The sequence below is a fragment of the Sceloporus undulatus genome, chromosome 4 (genome assembly GCF_019175285.1).
Source record: "Sceloporus undulatus isolate JIND9_A2432 ecotype Alabama chromosome 4, SceUnd_v1.1, whole genome shotgun sequence".
Taxonomy (NCBI): Eukaryota; Metazoa; Chordata; class Lepidosauria; order Squamata; family Phrynosomatidae; genus Sceloporus; species Sceloporus undulatus.
The window spans coordinates 38,933,860-38,952,890 of NC_056525.1; the positions used below are offsets into that span (position 1 = coordinate 38,933,860).

The 19,031-nt window shown below is 40.7% G+C and overlaps 1 protein-coding gene and 1 long non-coding RNA gene across 3 annotated transcripts in view; both read right to left on the minus strand.

The window, feature by feature from the left end:
* Positions 1-19,031, minus strand: part of ITCH (itchy E3 ubiquitin protein ligase) — a 603,853-nt gene that overhangs the window by 328,064 nt on the left and 256,758 nt on the right. The gene's annotated exons all lie outside the window — the stretch shown is intronic.
* LOC121929878 lies at positions 1,345-10,402 on the minus strand. Its single transcript, XR_006103764.1, has 2 exons — positions 10,274-10,402; positions 1,345-1,655 (listed from the first exon to the last, which is right to left on the minus strand). It is a non-coding gene; the product is annotated as an uncharacterized LOC121929878 (long non-coding RNA).

The window sequence follows — 19,031 nt, forward strand, 5'->3', positions numbered from 1 at the left end:
AGGATCAGGCCTAGTGAGCACTTGGCAAGGAAACTAATAGGGAATACCACTTCTGAGTATTCTTTGCCTAAGAAACTCTATGGAATTCATGGTTCACTGTATGTCAACATTTGACTTGAAGATACATGTATTACATTAAGGCCCATTCAGGAATTCCAAGTGTCTTCTCTTTCCATCTTGCATGCCCCTCATATTTTTAGAGAGCTGTCCACTCTTTTGAAAAACTAAAATGCCTGACATGTCATCCTGTGAGTTTTATGGCACAGTGTGGATTAAAACCTGAATCTCCCAAGTCCCAGCCAAACATTTTGGCTCGCCAGTATTTTAAATTGGTATTTCTGCATTGCAGTTAAAGATTCATAACCTTGAGGTACGGATCCATAAATGCTCCATATTGTAACATTATTTCCACCACTGTAAATGTCTTCCCAAATTACTTTACCAGCCAGAAAATGTACTGAGACATGGAGGTCTGAGTGTAATAGCAATAGTTGCGATATAAACATGGTACAATTAAACTGGTAAAATGTGATGTTTTGGTGATGTATGATGTAATTTGGTAAAATGTAATGTTTTTAAAGAATTTTTTAAAATAAATAAATAAATTTTGAAATTTGAAATTTTAATTTAGAAAACAATAACCTATGAGCTCTTCTTTTCCCTCCCATTGAGCCTCACCCCACTCACCCCATCTCTTCAGCATTTTAATGGGACACAGGCAAATACCACAACCCGTTTCCTGCCCAAAGTCAGATGTTCGAGGAGCAGTGGTATATCCCCTCTTAGGATGTCACCTGGTGTGGACCGCATCCCCTGCACCCTCTTAATGATGCCACTGACTGTAGTGCAGGAGGATGACATTACCACCCTATCCCTTCTGCCAGCAAGTGAGGATGTGACAAAGAACTGTGACAAAGGTCCTGCTTCTGATTCTCACAGCCTCACTCATTGGTGGAAAGGGATGGACACCCCATTATGCTGCACTCCAATCACCACTGAACAAACTTCCATTTCTCATTGCAAGATGTTGCCTGATGAAGTAGGTTTGAGAGGGTGGTGAAGGAGATATTACTTAATTATCGATTTGTCATGAAGTACACTGTTGCCTGGTGAAGTAGTTTTGGGCCAGAAGATGTTGCTTAATTATACATTTGTAATATGGGCTAGTGTCTTTTATGCCATTTTCAAATATTATCCCACAGTATAGTAGCTAGTAATTTAGTAATTATCATAATTACTAATAACAATTTATTAGGTCGCTTAGGCTGCAATCCCATGCGTATGTGCCTGGGGAAAAGGCCCTGAGATTAGTGGGGTTTACCACGGAACACAGTTACATAAAACTGTGGTATCATTTTTATTAATGAACTTGCAGCATGTTGCAGTATATTAGCAGTCCATACTGTTCCAGGTTAAGTTCCACAATCTCCTCTGTTTCCATTGGGCATGACTGGCATTACTGTACAGAAAGAGATTTGCATCTTGCAGATTTAAGTTAGGCTTCTGTGCAGTTGGTTTATTGACCAAACTGCTTCCATCAGCAGAATCAGGAGGGGACAATTTCCCCTCCTCGCTGCAGACTTCTGTATGTTTCCCAAATGTGTACCAGACAGCTGGAGAATCCTCTGGAGCAGATTTTCAGGTAACACAGAGGGCTGCAGAGGGGAGACAGGGAGAAAAAATGTTGTTATTGATTATGATTATTAATGCATTGTCTATTTATTTATATATCACCTTTTTGCAAGCCCAAGACTCAAGGCACTTTACAAAAGTTAAAACAAATAAAAGGTTTTGCTTAAATCACGTCACTATAATATACAAAAGTTACAATATAATTAAACTGTTAATGGAATTAAAAACATGCTCATTTTTTTAAAAAAAGCAATAAATGCAGTCAATCCAACAAATCATTAAAAAGCCCTTTCCTCATGAGTACTCAGTTTCCAAGGCCTTGTTGAAACAGTCTGTGTCTGCTGCTGGGAGATGGGTCCAGCATTACTGTGAATGGTGCCATTATAGCCTCTCTATGATGGGAGTTCCATAGCCAGAGAGCATCCACTGAAAAGATCCTCTCCCATGTTCCCACCAGATATAGTTGCAAGACTGGTTGCACATAGAGAAGGGCCTCTCCTGAAGATCTCAAAGATAGACAGGCTTATATGGGAGAATATTGTGGGCCCTTAGTATCATCTGGGATCTGGTTCCAGGACCCCTGTGGATACCAAAATTTGTAAATATTTAAGTCCTATTAAATACTATGGTATAGTAAAATGGTGTCCCTTATATAAAATGGCAAAATCAAGGTTTGCTTTGTAAAATTTATATATTGTTTAGTATTTTCAAGCCATGGATGCTTGAATCAGTGGACAAAGAATCTATGGATATGGAGGGCCAACTGTACAATTCTTTAGATAAGTAACCGGTGGAGCTGCAGTAATAAATTGTATGCTCCTTATATCTGGCCCTGGTCTGGCTGCACTTCTTTGAACCAGCTAAAGTTTCCAAAACATGCTTCAAAGGGTGTATTATAGTAATTTAAACAGGATATAACTAAGACATGTATCAACATAACCAGGTCAGACCTGTGAAAATGCACTCCTGGCCAGTGCAGAAACCTGAGCTTCTAGGCTCAGGGTTGAACCCAGGAGTATACCTAAATTGTTCGACTGCGTCTTAAAGGGAAATGTGACTCTATCAAGTGCAGGATCCATTGTTTCCCCTGATATGCTTTTGATTTACCAAGAGCACCTCTACTTTGTCTGGCTTGTGTTTCAGTTTTTCACTCTCATCTAGTCCATTACTGAAGACAGACACTGGTTTAGAACCTAAACAGCCTCCTTGGACTTCCTTGGACTTGCAGGAAAGGAGTAACGGAGTTCGATGACATCCAAATACTTAGTACTAAATGTCTAATACTGTTGTAATGACAATTGCAACACTGAAATTAGGCTTTGAATTTGCATTTGAAAAAATGCTGGTGAATGAATTTGGTCTTTGGAACTGGATGTTTGGAATTTGTACTCTATATTACTTGACGTATGCAAACATGTAGTTTGAACCCAACTGCATGTTTACTAGAAGAGCAAATGGACAGAAACCTTTTCTCCTATGGAGTTCCGTCTTTCTTTTAGCTGTATACTATGATTGCATATGCACAGCTCTTATGCTGGGATTTATCCCAAAGCCCAGAAAATATTACAACAAATACTGCTGCTGGGCCCACAAAAACTGCTGAGCTCAGCCCCCTGAGCCACCAAAAGGGGGAGGAGAAGTGCTCTTCTATTCAATGTGGAGGTAATAGCAGCTATCAAGAGTTGGCAAGTCTAACTAAACTCCATGCAGCTTGATTGGATTAAATTCCAAGAAAAGCATGCATAGAAAAATTAGGCTGTTAAAAATGCATGCACATAATTAAATTTGGAGGTGAGGGGTGATGCATCTTATGGATAACTGAAAACATTCAGCAGAGAATCCATGACTACAAACACAGTTTTGGATAGAGAAATGGATACAGGTCATTAGGCTTATGCACAAAGAATAGGGGTGCAATAAATATATATTCTGGCAAGTCACCATGTGGGAGAATGTAGATGTAAGTGTCTGACACTCTATTAGTGAGTTATGATAATGCAGGTCAATTTACACAATCATAATCTGCTTTTTTTGTCTACTGTGGAGTTCGTAATTCTTCACTCACCATGCAATGACGAAAGACCTGCCAAAACCCACCTCTTAAGTGATGAAGCACCTTCCCAACAGCTTTGTAGCTTAGTAGCTTTGGGAGATCTAGCTATGGAGACATGGGGGCGAAACAGACAGTCAAAATAAGCAGGTTTCCGGCCGGCTTCAAGGTGGGGCATTTAGACAATGCATCCCTTGAAGCTGGCCAGAAAGTGCACCTGAGCTGTGCTACAAGGAGAAAAGTCAGACTAAAAAGGAGCTGGATATTTATTTATTTTTGCTTCTTTCTGGAAAGTGCACATCTTCACTTGTACGTATAAATGCACCAACACCAGGGCTGTTCTAAAGGGGCACTATTACCAAACCCTAGCCCTAATTGTGCATGTAAATGCCTTGTCACAGGAGCACATTTAAAAGGGACAGAGCTGCCATACCCAAGTGGTGAAGGTGGCAATGCCAAAAGAGAAACCGTGACACCTCTCATGGAGATGAGTACAACATATACAAAACAGATAGTCAAAGAGGAGGCATGGGGTGAAGGGATGGTGAAGGAGGGCATAATTGTATGTTGCCAGTATTGGCATGGGCACACCTTTACTCCGATGTCCTGTCCTGGTGAAGTGCTGCACATGGAAATGTGTGTACATGCACAGAGACAGCCATGCAGTAGGATGACTGTTGCCATGGTTCACTCCTGCAGAGGTGCATAGGGATGGTGGGTGGAACAGTAAAAAAAAAAAGGACCCAGTGGTGCAGCTTGAAGCCACACTGTGTGGTCATGACGTGTGCACTTCAGTCACCTTGGGAGATAGTGATGCAGTTGGTGAGGTTTCAATGCTTCAGAAAAGGCAGCTTCAAGCTGCTTTCTCCTGCCCTTCTGTTTTGCCACAGAGTTATGTACCACATATATTTCTCTCAAAGCAGGAAATCAACCATCATTTGGCATCTTCATGAAGCAATGCAGGAGCTTTTTTAAAAAACCTTATCTTTCTATAACTCAAGGGGCAAGGACATATGAGGGCTGAGTTACAGTATTTTACCATTTTAAAATATGTAGTGACCTGCCCTGAACCTCAGCAATTCAGTCAAGTTATACAAATCAAATAAATCCAGCTCAGTTTAAAAATGGAATGTTATCACTCATTGCAAGGTAAGTTTGGTTTGCCAAGAACAATAGAAGTCTGGAATGTTGTTTCCACTCCCTATCCATGAAACCTATTTAACAGAGGCCTTCATACACTTAATATGAAAACCTATTCATATTTACCTATGATTCTTTGAAGTCAATGGAACTAACTTTCAAATAAATATGCATAAGATAAGATTGCAGTTATTGGAATAAAGCAGTTTATTAGACATGGGATTTATCTTTACACCCTGAGGAATAAAACATATAAGTGGTCAAACACACTAGTGATGCTCTTTCCACAGAAACAAATAAATTAGATTGTTGCACCAATAGTCTAATGGCACCTCTGAGACTAACATGTTCATTATAGCATGAGGTGTCTTGTGCTACATTCCACTTCATCAGAACTGTTGTTGCTCTGTGCCTTCAGGTCATTTCTGACTTGGTTTTTTTGGCAAGTTATTTAGAGGAAGTTTAGGCTGAGAGACTGTGACTTACTGAAGATAATACAATGGTAATCCTGGTCTCCTAACTCCAAAGCATAAAATAGATTATGCAACCTTCACTGGCTTCTTTACCAGGCAAAAATGTTAAAAGCATTTTTACATCTTTACCTGATGAAGAAGCCAGCAACGCTTTGAAAGCTTGCATAATGTATTTTATGGTTTGAAGCCAGCCCATTAAAAGTATTTATGCTTGTGAATTTGGTATTTTGTTATATTTTCCTGCACAGCCAATACAGCTACCCCAAATATATGTTTTACTGGTTTCCCAGGTCCTAGTCTAATACCACTTGACTACATCATGGTGTTTCCCCCTTGTTTCTAATTATGCAGATGTCACTCTCTTCTGAAGTATGTAGCCCTCTTTCCAATGCTGGACAGTTGTTTAAAACATGTCCTGCTCTACTACCCAGTGTGGCCACCATGGTGTATGTCATTTGCTTTGAGATCAGAACAAGTGCCCAGCCATGTGATCAAGGCTGGGTACCTCGTTCTGACTTCAGGACTGAGCAATTTGCCACCACTTATGGTGGGCAGCAGGGCGGAACACGCATGTGAACAGCCACCTAGTGTCAGAACAGTGGGCCCCAGGTAGTGAGGAAAGATCAGGGCAGCTTTGGGGCCAAGATACTGTGGGCTGCCCCTGGGGTATCCTAGCAAGAGCAGACAGGACCTGTGCCATCTTCCAACCTCTCTTCCCAGTCCTCTAAGATGTTAACCTAGCAACAAGCAATGACTAGTTTCTAGCCTATTGCATAAGATACTTTTCCATAATGTCAGCCAGAGGTTTTTTAAGAGATCATCATTGCAACAGGATGCCTACATATATTATTTACTGTGGTTAAGCAAAGTAATTCTTGGTGACAAAGGGCTGTACCCAGTGTTAGACCATGACAGAGTAAGAAACTGACACTTAGGGTACTTTTGCACAGTATTGAACTCTGTTTTAGACCTTTCTTAGCCATGGGTGGATTTTAAAAGATGATTTACTTTAAAGGTGAAAATACATCCAATTCCAACATGTGTTGAAATTCACAAAATCATTGTTTTCTTGGATCTCTTGAGCTGATTTTTTTTAAATTATCTTTATTCTTTGGGGTGATATTCATGCTAGCTTCAGTCTAGTGACACTAAGGTGAACATCTGTTGCCAGGTGAAGCAATGTGTAACTTTAAGTGGGATGGGGGTTGGATGATCAAGGCAGGATTTGTATGGTATAAGCCTCGGTGGCTTCTTTCAGTGGTGAAAAGAAACAAGTGAGGCTTGTAAAAAAGTGCTGCAGTATGTAATATTCTCTAAACCAACCAGCAAGCCAGATTTCCATCTTTCAGGACATGCCATCCAATTCTTCCTCCTCCTTGCTTTCTTGTCCCATTTGCATCACCACCAGCTGTTAGTATTCTGTGCCTAGTGAACATGCTCAGTTCTTATTGGGTTGTTCTGAGAAAAGAGTTTTTCTACAGATCTGGGAAAGTGTAGCCCTTGGGTCACATGTATCCCACAGGGCCTTCTTTCCTGGACCTTTCCCAAATTCTTGAAGCCACCTCAGTGTGAAGGGGGGGGGGCATTTTCACTTCCCAATTCTCCCAAATGAGTGGTTGATAGTTTTTGAGGCCTCCAGGAATCACAGTTTACATTAACCACTTAAAAACAAGAATAACTTGGGAAAGCTGGATGTTGCAAGGGTGTATCTATACTGTAGAAATAATGCAGCTTGACATAATTTTAACTGCTATGGTGTCATCCTACAGAATTCTAGGATTTTTAGTTTTCTTTGGCAGAGAAACCATATATCCCAGAATTCTGTAGGATGAACCTACGGCACTAAGTAGTGTCAAACTGCATTATTTCTACAGTGTAGATGCATCCTCAAATTCACTCATGGGAGTTTATCACACGGGAGAAATTTCTCTTAATTTCAAATGAAAAGAAAGTGGGGTCAGAACGCATTCATGTGAATTCGCTAGCTCCGCAAATTTACATGAATTCGAATTGCATTCAAACTGACTTCCCATTGCCCGAAAATAGCTTGCCATTGCCCGAAATTGCGCGTGGTAGTCTATCACGCAATAACGTAAAATCCCATGATTGTGTTCAGACTGACTTCCCATTGCCCGAAATTGTGTGTGGTGGTCTATCATGCAATAATGTTGAACCCCATGATTGCGTTCAGATTGCCATTGGATTATACTTCCAATTTCCCTTGTCTGATAAACTCCATGGTTGCAGTTTTCACTTGGTTTTCATCCAGTTGAGAAGGCTTACTATTGGCCTGTAGGGGTGAAAACTGCCCCTTGCATCCTTGGCAGTTGACAACATGAGTTACTCTTGTCCATCACACCTTAACCCCATACCTCTGCAAAACCTCTGCTTTAATGCACAGATGATGCAGCTTTAGCTACATAAGTGGAAATTTCTGACGGACATAAAATTAGAGTATAAGATTATTATCTGCTTAATTTTACTAAAATATGGAAGCAAAATGGTGTGGAAAAGGGAGGAAATCAGTGTTCCTATTCAAACTTCAAAAAAATAGCAATGGGTGAGCTCTCTGCTCCACACAACCAGCTCACATGGCAATCAAAGATATTAATTTTAAGTAGGTGATATTGCTGATATAAAGAATAGAGCTGGGCAAGCCTGATTAGTGTCAATCAATCACAGCTCAGGGAGTGCAGTGAAGGGAGGACTATGGGGGAGAAAGAATACAAAACTGAGGCTTATCTGTGACAAAAGGCAGACAGAAAGAAGATTGCAGAGAGATAGGGGGAAATGTGTGTCTTCAAGTCATTTCCAACTTATGGTGGCCCTATCATGGGGTTTTCTTGGCAAGATCTGTTCAGAGGAGGTTTTGCCATTGCCTTCATGAGCATAAGCATGTTCAGAGGAGCGAGTCCAGGACATGATCATGTCCAGAGGAGGGCTACCAAAATGGTGAAGGGTCTGCAAACCTGAGGAGAGACTTAGGGAGCTAGGTATGTTTAGCCTGGAGAAGAGAAGGTTAAGAGGTGACATGATAGACATGTTTAAATATTTGAAGGGGTGCAGTATTGAGGAGGGAGCAAGCTTGTTTTCTGCTGCTCCAGAGAATAAGACACAGAGCATCAGATTAAAACTAGAGAAAAAGTACTATCTCTTTACTTATTCTGTGCTGAAATTCCCTTTTTCTGTCCTCTGCTCCATGATCCCCAGGTTTAGCATCCTTTTCCTTTTCTGAGAAGACTGACGCTAAGAAGGTGTTGAGTAATTCTGCCTTTTCTCTGTCTTCTGTTAGCATTTTGCCATCTTCTCCATGCAGTGGCCCTACCGTTTCCTTCTTCTTCCTTTTGCTGCAGACATATCCATAAAAGCCCTTTTTATTGTTCTTAACCTCTCTAGCAAGCCTGAGTTCATTCTGTGCTTTCGCTTTTCTGACTTTACCCCTACACATGCCTGCTATTTCTTTGAATTCCTTTTTTGTGATTTCCCCCTTTTTCCATTTCTTATACATGTTCCGTTTAAAACTTAGCTCAGTTGAAAGTTCCTTAGTCATCCATCCTGGTTTCTTGAGACACCTCCCATTTTTCTTTCTCACTGGAACTGTTTGAAATCGTGCCTTCAGTATCTACCTCTTGAGAAATTCCCATCCATCCTGAACTCCCTTCTCTTTTAGTATTTCTGACCATGGGATCACCCTCAATACTTCTCTAAGTTTACTGAAATCCGCTCTCCTAAAGTCTAGAATGTGTGTCTGACTATGCCTGACGTCTCCTTTCCACTGTATTACAAACTCCAGGAGAACATGGCCACTTCCACCTAATGATTCCACCACTTGCACCCCATTAACCAAGTCATCCTTGTTGGTTAGGATCAGATCTAAACTTCCTTGAAGAGTGGTGGAATCTCCTTCTTTGGAGGTTTCTAACAGAGGCTGAATGGCCATCTGTTGGGGGTGCTTTGATTCTATGTTCCTGCATGGCAGGGGGTTGGACTGGATGGCTGTTGTGGTATCTTCCAACTCTATGATTCTGTTATTCCCCTGAGGATGAAAGAATGTGACACGCCCAAAGTGGGTTTCCATGGCCAAGCCAAGAATAGAACCCTGGTCTCCAGAGTCGTAGTCCAACACTCAAACCACTATGCCACATTGGCAAAGATAGGGAAAAGTTGTAACAGAGATAGGGATATCCACCAGGGGAAATAGGGTTTTCTGAACAGGGGTTTCTGGAGTTGTGAATTCACAGATTCTGCATCCACAGATTCAACCAACCACAACTTGAAAATATTTTTTTTTGGGGGGGGGGGTCCAAAAAGCAAGCATTTTACTTAAGGAATGCAATTTTACTACACCATTGTATATAATGAAACTTGAACCTCCATGAATTTTGGAATCCATGGGGGTCCTGGAACCAACCCCAGTGGATACTGAGGGTCTACTGTGTTAATATGTACAATAATAATGTACAATTATTTATTGTTAAACTTCTATTTGTTTGGGGTTTTATTTTTTTTTAATCAACTGTGTCTGGCTGTTCCTGTTAAGTTTTGACAGAGTCTGGTCATGCTTACAAAAGGGAACCCACTGAACAACACAGCCACTGGTCTGTACAACGATCACCTTGAGCCCCAAGTACCTGGTCCAGGGAGTGATCTTGATGGAGAAAGGGGGGAAATGACTGACTGGAGGCCAAAGGTATGGAACTTGCAAGGCCTGCTTTTAGGGGGGATCCGTCACAGATGGTTTAGTATTTGTGACATTAGAGGCACTATCAAAAACTTGTTTATTACATTTATGAAACTGCATTTCACAAAGAAATTGTGAGTGTGCTGGGGATATACTACTCAAATTTTCTCCATGATAAAATACTGTGGTTGGAGGGCTGGAGAAAATGGAGTATTTTTCTACATCAAAAATGTTAACTTCAGAGCTATGCTTTTTGACCATCTAGCAAAGGGTTCATCAAACAGTTACCAATTTTACCTGCAATTGGTTTGATGCATTCTAGCATGGAGCTGAGTCAAGGAACACAAAGCAGCCAAAAGGGTTCCTAGGTGGATGTATCTACCATGGCAGTACTGTGGAAGTACAAGCAGATTTTTTTTGTTATGCTAATTTCATTTCCTAGGCCTGTTACAGACAGGCCAAAATAAAGTTGCTTCGAGTCACTTTGGAGGTATGGTATTTCAATGATGCATGCATCCTAAGAATCCGGACGCTGCACCAAAGCTGCCCTCCAGTGCTTAGGACTGGAGTGTGCCTTTGGTGTGACCTCCGGACTCTTAGGACCCATGCATCATTTAAACAGCATGCCTCCAAAGAGACCCGAAGCAGCTTTATTTTGGCAGTCTGTAATAGGCCTTACTCTCCATCAGTTCTGGCACCTTATCTTAATTCTTGATACCAACAGGAGACACTAAAGAAATATAAAATATAGTGATCGTCAACGGTAGACTAGGCTTCAAGAATCCACAGAATCCATGGTCTGTTTTAGCAGGGAATTCTGGAAATGGAAATGAATACGGTAAACATATTTCACAGCTCTGACCTTTCCAAATAGAAAGAGTAGGCACCTACTAACTAACTCTTCATTTAATATGTAATAAGGACATTCAGTCCAAGATAAACTGTGGACTTCCCATCCATGGTTACATTAGTCAATGTATGAAAAAAGTGGCAAAAGATAACTGGCTCACTGAAATATACATTTTAAAAAGTGTTACAATATCTTGCAATAGACTAGAACTTAATTATAGCTCTAGATGTTGTTCAACTATAACAGAGTTCACATATCCAGATAGCATAATCAGTACAAAGCTCAAAGTTATTCCTTTAACCTCAGTGAGTATCTTCTTTTGTATTCCCTGCTGACATCTGGCAGAAAGACATGAACTTGGATGATCTCCACCTCTTCTTTCCACCTCTTGCAGTTATAAACAGTGATAACACCAATGTTTACAATTGCAACAGGGTTACATCATACCTATATACAATCAAATACAATGAACTAATGAAAACTACATAAACCCAACCCTGGAAACTATCCAAAGCAAAAGCCAGCCAGTGTTAACTACTATTTCTTTAATAATTGAGAGCATATGTTTAAACCATTACAGTACTTTATTTCGGTTAAATCATGTCCAATATCTTGAGGTCTGATGCAGCCTGATGCTCCATTCACCCACCCACCCATAATTGTAAACATGGATCTTGCACATGTTGATTAATTTGATGCAATTTGCTTGAAAATTTTTGTTTGGGGATATTTTTAATTCAGATTATAGTTAGTTTTCAGGGTTAGGTGAGATATAGATTAAAAGCTAAATCATACTTTAGTGCTACCTAGAGTAAACCTACTGAAATTAACAGGATTTGCTAGGTATAACTTACTTAAGTCTCATTAGTTTCAGTGGATCTATTTTAAGCAGATCTAACATTGGATTTACCTCTTATTGTTTGCCCCAATAAAATACAAAAACATCTGACACAGAAAATCAATAGGTCCATAATACAAATGCACAATTACCCATCAGTATTGGAGTAAAAATAGAATAATAATGGAGAAGTGGAAAAATCCAGACCAGTTGTATCCCTTTGGTGAGAATATAACCTTTTATGCAATAAATAAATCAGGAAGTGGAGCACAAACAGTAAAAGATAATAAGATGTGTTCTTAAGTGCACCATCATATCATGCTGCACACAAAAGCTAGCCTTTATGGATGTGCTCACTGTTTTCCTACTTTGTTAAACTGCTACTGCTGTGTGTTGAATTTGGAGCCAATCCAAAATCATGCTAAGATCTCACTGAAATAAATGAAGCTTTAGTTAATCACAATAACTAACTTTTCACATTGGCCTAAATTCAGTTACTAGTTCCAACCATAATAGATACATTCAGTAATTTTGCTGAAGAGTGAACACATACATAACATATATAAATGAATTACTTCAATGGATCTACTCTAGTTGAGACTAACAACTGGATTTAGACCACTGGTTTCAAAAGGACTTAAATATGATTGTGGTGGTGCAAGTCGTTAAGATACTGACTCTGTTGATTGCAAGATTGGCAGGTTGGCAGGTTGAGGCCCGAGTGCCGCATGATGGGGTGAGCTCCCATCACTAGTCTCAGCTTCTGCCAACGTGGCAGTTCAAAAACATGCAAATGCAAGTAGATAAATAGGTACCACTTCAGTCGGAAGGTAAACAGCATTATGTGCAATCATGCTGACGACATGATCACAAAGAGTAGTCTGACAATGCTGGCTCTTCGGCTTAGTAATGGAGATGAGCACCACCCCCTATGGTTAGACATGACTTGACAACCTTGTCAATGGGGAATACCTTTGTCTTTACCGAAATATGGCTACCGGCACAATTCTATGGGTGCCTACTCAAAATAAATAACTTGTTCCCATAAAGTTGTGTGCAGAACAGTAAAACCCATTTGTTAGATCCCAATCATTAGATTTATCTATCAGTAATACCTTTTTTTATATTATATATCTTTACAACTTTGCTAGAACACTAGGATTTTCAAATTCAAACAACCCAAAAACCTGAAACAGTTTTAATGAAATGGGGAAATGGTGGTTTTATCCATAAAGCTACTCTGTCTTTCTATTTGTCTGTTTATCATGGACACACATACGCACCCATGCACGCCATCACAGAAAAGCTTCTTAATACTGGATAAGAGCCTAGACTCCAGGGATATACAGTGGGCATTGGGTACCTGCTGGGGTTTGGTTCCTGGACCCCCCTGTGGACACCCAAATCCATGGATGCTCAAGTCCCATTAAATACAATGAGAGAGTAAAATGGTGACCCTTATATCAAATGGCAAAATCAAGGTTTGCTCTTTAGAATATATATATGTGGATGCTTGAATCCGTGGTTAAAGAATCTGTGGATATGGGGGGGGGGGGGCTGACTGTAATTTGCATGCCCTCCAACTGTCCAAATTTGGCAGGGACCATCTTTGTTAATCCCCTGTTGCCACACTTTTTCAGTTGTGCTTAAATGTCCCAGATTCCCTGTCTTCTCCTACTTTTCCCCTTCAGCTTATTGCAAATTGCCGCAAACTGAGTTCAAAGTGCAGAAGTAGTTTGTACTCAATTGATGCAGCAAGGGAGAGAGAAGGGGAAAGGGTAGAATCTTGCCCTTCCCTGTAGACTCTGTCAAAAGCAAATTGATGCAGTCTCTTTTAGCTTGGGTATTCTTCCTCATTAATAACTTTCATCACCACCACCCTTTGACATTCCTTGGCCACATGTGTCCCAATTTTCATTTTCATCAATGAAATGTGGAACAGCATGGATTTGGTTCCACTGGGTTTGCCTGTTATGCTGTGAAATGTGTACACACTTTCACACACATTCAATGCAAATGCCACACTAAAGAGATCCTGGATGGTCACTGTTGTCTGCCACTCCAGCTCTTTCCTGTCCTTCAGGCCCTGATGTGGGCTTCCCAGAGCCATTCATATGGCCACTTTTGCATGGAGAATGCTGGAGAAGGTTTTAGTCTAATATGACAAACATCTTTAATGATCTTATTTTTTCCTTCTTCTCAAGGCTGGATTCTTTGCCTTTGAAAGAACTGTCTTACATTGAAGCAGAATCTGGGTCACTGGAAGTTCAACATTTCTCTTCTCCCCATCTGCCAGTTCACGTCCCCATATGTTCAGGGTTTATGTTTTTCTGGATTACTGGGTATCATTGGAGGAACAAATCCTTAATTGTTTTTTTTTTAATGGGCATAGCAGTGGCACAGAGTTGATGCCACTCAGTGCCTGAGGCATTTGACTGCAAGGAAGAAAAGTACTATGCCTGCTACAATAATAATGGCACTGCAGCAATTCTCCTTTGGCAGGGCTGTTGACACTTAAATAGATGACTAGATTTCCTTGAGATCAGCTGTGATTGAATGTCACATAATCAAATCAAGACTAGGCTGTCTGACTTTGATTATACCTTGTTCTCTCTTTTTATAAAAAAACAACAACCCCAATTTGGGGCATATTTACTCAAAAATATGTCCAACTGGAATAATGGGTTTTCCTTTCTAACAAAGGTACCTGAGATTTCCACCTGAGATTTGACTCAAGGGAGAAATTTGCCATTTCAAGCAACAACTGAATAAAACAAAGACTCGAAACTCCAGAATTTTTCTGCTAATGGAAGTGCAAAACTACAAAAGTGTAATTCCATTGCCTTTCTGTCTCCTTCAGAAACCTTTAAAATCTACTGTATGCAGTGGGTGGCATTCCAGAGAAGATTCTTGGAGATCATTATAAGTTTAAGAGGGAGAAAAGCATGCCATGTGAGCATGACATGGATTGCCATTTATGTAACATTGAATTCTGCCCCAACTATAGCACCATTCTGATATTCCTGGAGCCCTAGCAGAGTTCTGGAATTTTGGAAGATGTTTAGAATTATCAGCCAGGGAATTTTGAGGACTACAAACTACAGGATTCCAAACTACAGGAACCATGGCAGTTAAAGTGGAATCATAGCAGTATAATTCTGTAGTGTGAAAGACCCCATGGAATGAATTGTTAAAATACTTTAGGAGAGAAGGATACAAGTCTCACCCTCTTGCTTTATTTCACTGGTCACTTACTGAGTGAACAGAAGCGTTTCTAGAAGCTTATTTTATTCAAGAAGAGTCATGTTAAGATAGTCCTCGTCCACCACCAACAACAACAACATGACACTATATGAAGCAATCACAATATATAGGTTATAGGACTTTATCACATGGGAAAAATCAAGGATTTAAACAGGCATTTTTCTGGGACAGCTGTGTGATCATAGCTAAGATTTTCACACAACGTCACGACTAGAGAGGACTTATCCTGGGAATAAACAGAAGTGTTCCAGCAACAAATCATTCATGGGGAAATCCCATGAATGATTTGTTGTTGGAGCATTCCTGGTTATTCCTGGGATAAGTCCTCTCTAATTACGGTGTGTGTGAAACTCTTAGTTCCAGTTTAAATCCCTGTTTAAATCCCTGATTTTCCCCCGTGTGATAAAGTCCATTGAAAGCCACAGAGGGCCATTTCATAAGAAATTGCTTTTCTAAACCTAACCGATATTTGTGAATGTTTGCTTCTTATGGAGGTGGTGCTTAAGAATGTACTTCCACACACATATTCCAAAGCACTTTATTTGAAGCTAGGTGAAAAGATTTAAAAGGTATTTGGTGCCATTTCTTCTGGAAGAGGAAATCAGAGCTACAGAGTGTGATTTTACGCTTATCTAAACAGAAGTAAATACCACTCAGGTGGATTAGGGTTTCCAGGTCTCAGGACCTGTCTTGAGTCTCCAGGTTTCATCTCTCACCTCCAGGCAGGGAGAAAGGGTAAAAATTCCCTAGTTTTGGATAGCCCAGCTCCAAGCAAGAGAAAAGAGCTAAGTGCATATCTCCTGCTCAGCTAGCAAGTAGAGCAGCAGCTTGATAGAATTTGCAAGGCTCCATTGATTTCTTGCTGCAGCTTGCTGCAATTTACTCTCCTGAAAGTCTATAGATTTACATAATACACTTCCACCTTTCCTCCCAGTCGTTGTAGTGCCAGGGCTCACTCTCCACTCTGCTTATAGCCACCTTCTGGATGGAAGCAAACTAGCCAAACTAAGGCCCAAGACAGATGGGCCAAAAGTGGTGTGACAGCAGCGATAATAGTTTTCCAGACCTCACAGCAACCACATGGTCCAAAACCCTAGTATGTAATGGCGGCGGCCTAATGGCAGCATCCTGTCCACATGGGCGCCGTCAACTTGACATAAGAGACTTGTAGCATCTGCACATTGCTGCATGTCGCTTACATCACAAGTGCTCCAATGGTTCACTCGCAATGTAACCCGGGCACCGCAAAAAGAACCTGGAAGAACCAGGTTCTTTTTACTCTGGAGGAACATCACATGGTTTGGCAGCTGCGCCGTCCCTCTGGAGTTAAAATGGACACCTGCAGACCTCCATTTTTGGGTGGTCTGTCTCGGCCCTAAGAAATGATCCCTCACTTCACCTTGATCTGGGAATAGTACTTTTAGCTAAGATTTCTGTCTTAATTTTCATGTCAGCGTGAATTCTGAACTCTATCTTCCTCAGCACAGTTCAGAGAATGGCTCTGTGACTGTTTAAAGTTTCTGTGATTGCAAGGACTCAAAGAAGAAACTGCACACACACAGTAAAAAGAAAAGATTGGTGAACTAGTCCCTAGATGCCTATAGTAGTCGACATCTGCATGCCTCATCTGACCTGCTCAGCATAGAGTACTGCCGAGGTGAACAAAAGGTGTAGCATCTGCCTTTTTATGTGATTTGCTCATGAATCAGTTCCTAGGAGAGAGCACTGAGTAAAGCTGACAGGTTCTGGCTCTTGGTATGAACAAAAGGGAAATATATACTGAGCTCAGCAGTGTGGCAGCTGGAAGCACAAGAGGTCTTGTGCTGAGCTAAAAGCAAGAGCAATAAAATCCAGATAGTTTTCATGTTTAAATACCAGACCTCAACTCAACAGTTATAACATTTTGATACCACCTGAAATGGCATGACTCCATCCTACAAAATTCTGGGATGTATAGTTTGTTGAGGTACATGGAATTCTTTAGTGATGAAATCAAACTATGTTAACAGACTACATATCTTAGGATTCTATAAGACTGGAATCACAGCATTCAAAATGATATCAAACTGTTAAAATTGTGTAGTATAGATACACCTCTGAACATGCTCCGAATTAGAGAGTGATGTGGTTTACTGGCATCTGAAAGGAGAGACTGGCAACCATTTGAGTGACAAAGGTATATATGATAAAGCAGGCATGGGGGAAGTGTGGATGTATATGACCCCAAAGGCTGTTTCAGTAGTCTTAGCTCCTCCACACTCCCCAAACAACTCTTTTTCTGGCTAAACCATAGAGTGAATAGCCACTGTTAGATGCCTTCGGGTTGAGTACCCCTTGGACTGTTTCACATCAAAAATAATTTGAATATTTTTGAAATCTATTTTCTTTTTGTTTTGGCATCTGGGGCAATATAACTGGCTCCAGGGCAGAAAACTTGTACAGTTATCCCTCCGTTTTTGCGGATTTCAGATCTGCGACCCTCGCTTACTCGCAAGGAGCAAATGGAGGGGGTTAAAATGGGGCTTGTGCCCAAGGTGCATACCCGCAGCCACTCATGGCATGCACCCCCATTCAAGTCTATGGGGTTTGAATATCTGTGAGTTTCCATTTTCATGAAGGGGGGGGGGTCTGGAACAGATTCCCCATGAAAGGGAGGGCTGACTGTACTCAGACCCACTGCTGTTCCTTACCCTGAGGCCAAAGCAACCATAAAATTAAATGAGAAAACACATTTCATGTATAAAAAGCTACTGGCATCCCTGGGCAAGGCACTTGCCACTGTGAACCCCATAACTTTAATATGGATGATGATGACATCAAAATCATTAAAACCGCTTGGGTCCTGACTATGGAGAATAATGCACTACACTGTTATAGCACTGTTATTCCACTTTTACTGCTATGGCTATCTCCTGTGGTATGCTGGCGTTTATAGTTTAGGGAGGCCTAAGAGCTCTCTGGCTGAAAATTCTAAATTCCCTTTCCTAACTACAAATCCCAGGATTCCACAGGAGGCAATTGTACCAATAAAAGTGGAATAATAGCCCTACAACAGTGTAGCGTACTATTTGAAAAACTGTATTTCCCAATAAGAACCTGCCAGACCTCTAAGATCTTCAGGAGAAGGCAGTGCCATCCCCACCCCTGGTGTCACCCAGGGTGGGGGGTAGTGGCAGCCAAAAGGGCACACTCAGCCCTCTCCTTTGCTGTGGTGGCAGAGGCTAAGGCAAAGCTATCTTGACAGGTTTCTTCAGAGGGGGTAGCCATTGCCATCCACTAAGGCTGAGAGAGTGTGACTAGCCCAAGGTCACCCAGTTGTTTTACATGGCCAAACCAGGATTCAAATCCTGGTCTCCACAGTCATAGTCCAACACTCAAACCACTATACTACACTGGCTCTCCCTATTTTTAGAAGTTATCTTTGGTCCCACTCTGGGAGAAAGGTGGCATATAAATGAAATAAATTGTTTAATTTTTTTAAAAAATGTATTTTGACACAGACATCAATTAATTGGAGAGTGTGATCAAGAAATCAGATTTGGAAGGTCAACTATGAAGGAATTAGATAGGATCCACAAGTGTAAAAATGTATCATTGAATACCAAGGTCAGAATCATCTGTTCCACAGTATTTTCAATTTCTATGCAGGGTTGTGAAAACTGAACAGTGAAAGAAAGCTAACAGAAAGAGAACCAGTTCATTGAAATGTGGTGCTGAAGCAGTGTTCTATGGATATCATAAACCACTAAAAAGAAAAAATAAATTGTTCCAAAATCAAATCAAATCTGGACTCTCCCTCAAAGACAAAATGGCTAAACTGAAGCTATCATACTTAGGAAAGATCATGAGATGACACGGCTCATAGGAGAAGACAATAATACTGGGGGAAACTGAAAGCAGTAAGAAAAGAGGAAGACCACATTACGGAGCCAATAATTTAGTAAGGAGGTCATGACTTTGAGTTTGAAGAGATGAGCAGGGTGATTAATACAGGATCGCTTGGCAATCTTATTCATAGAGTCACTATAAGGTGAGGACTTGGCAGCAAATACTGTAATAACAAATAGCCCTTACTCTAGTCCTTATTCTCATCCTGTTTTGGG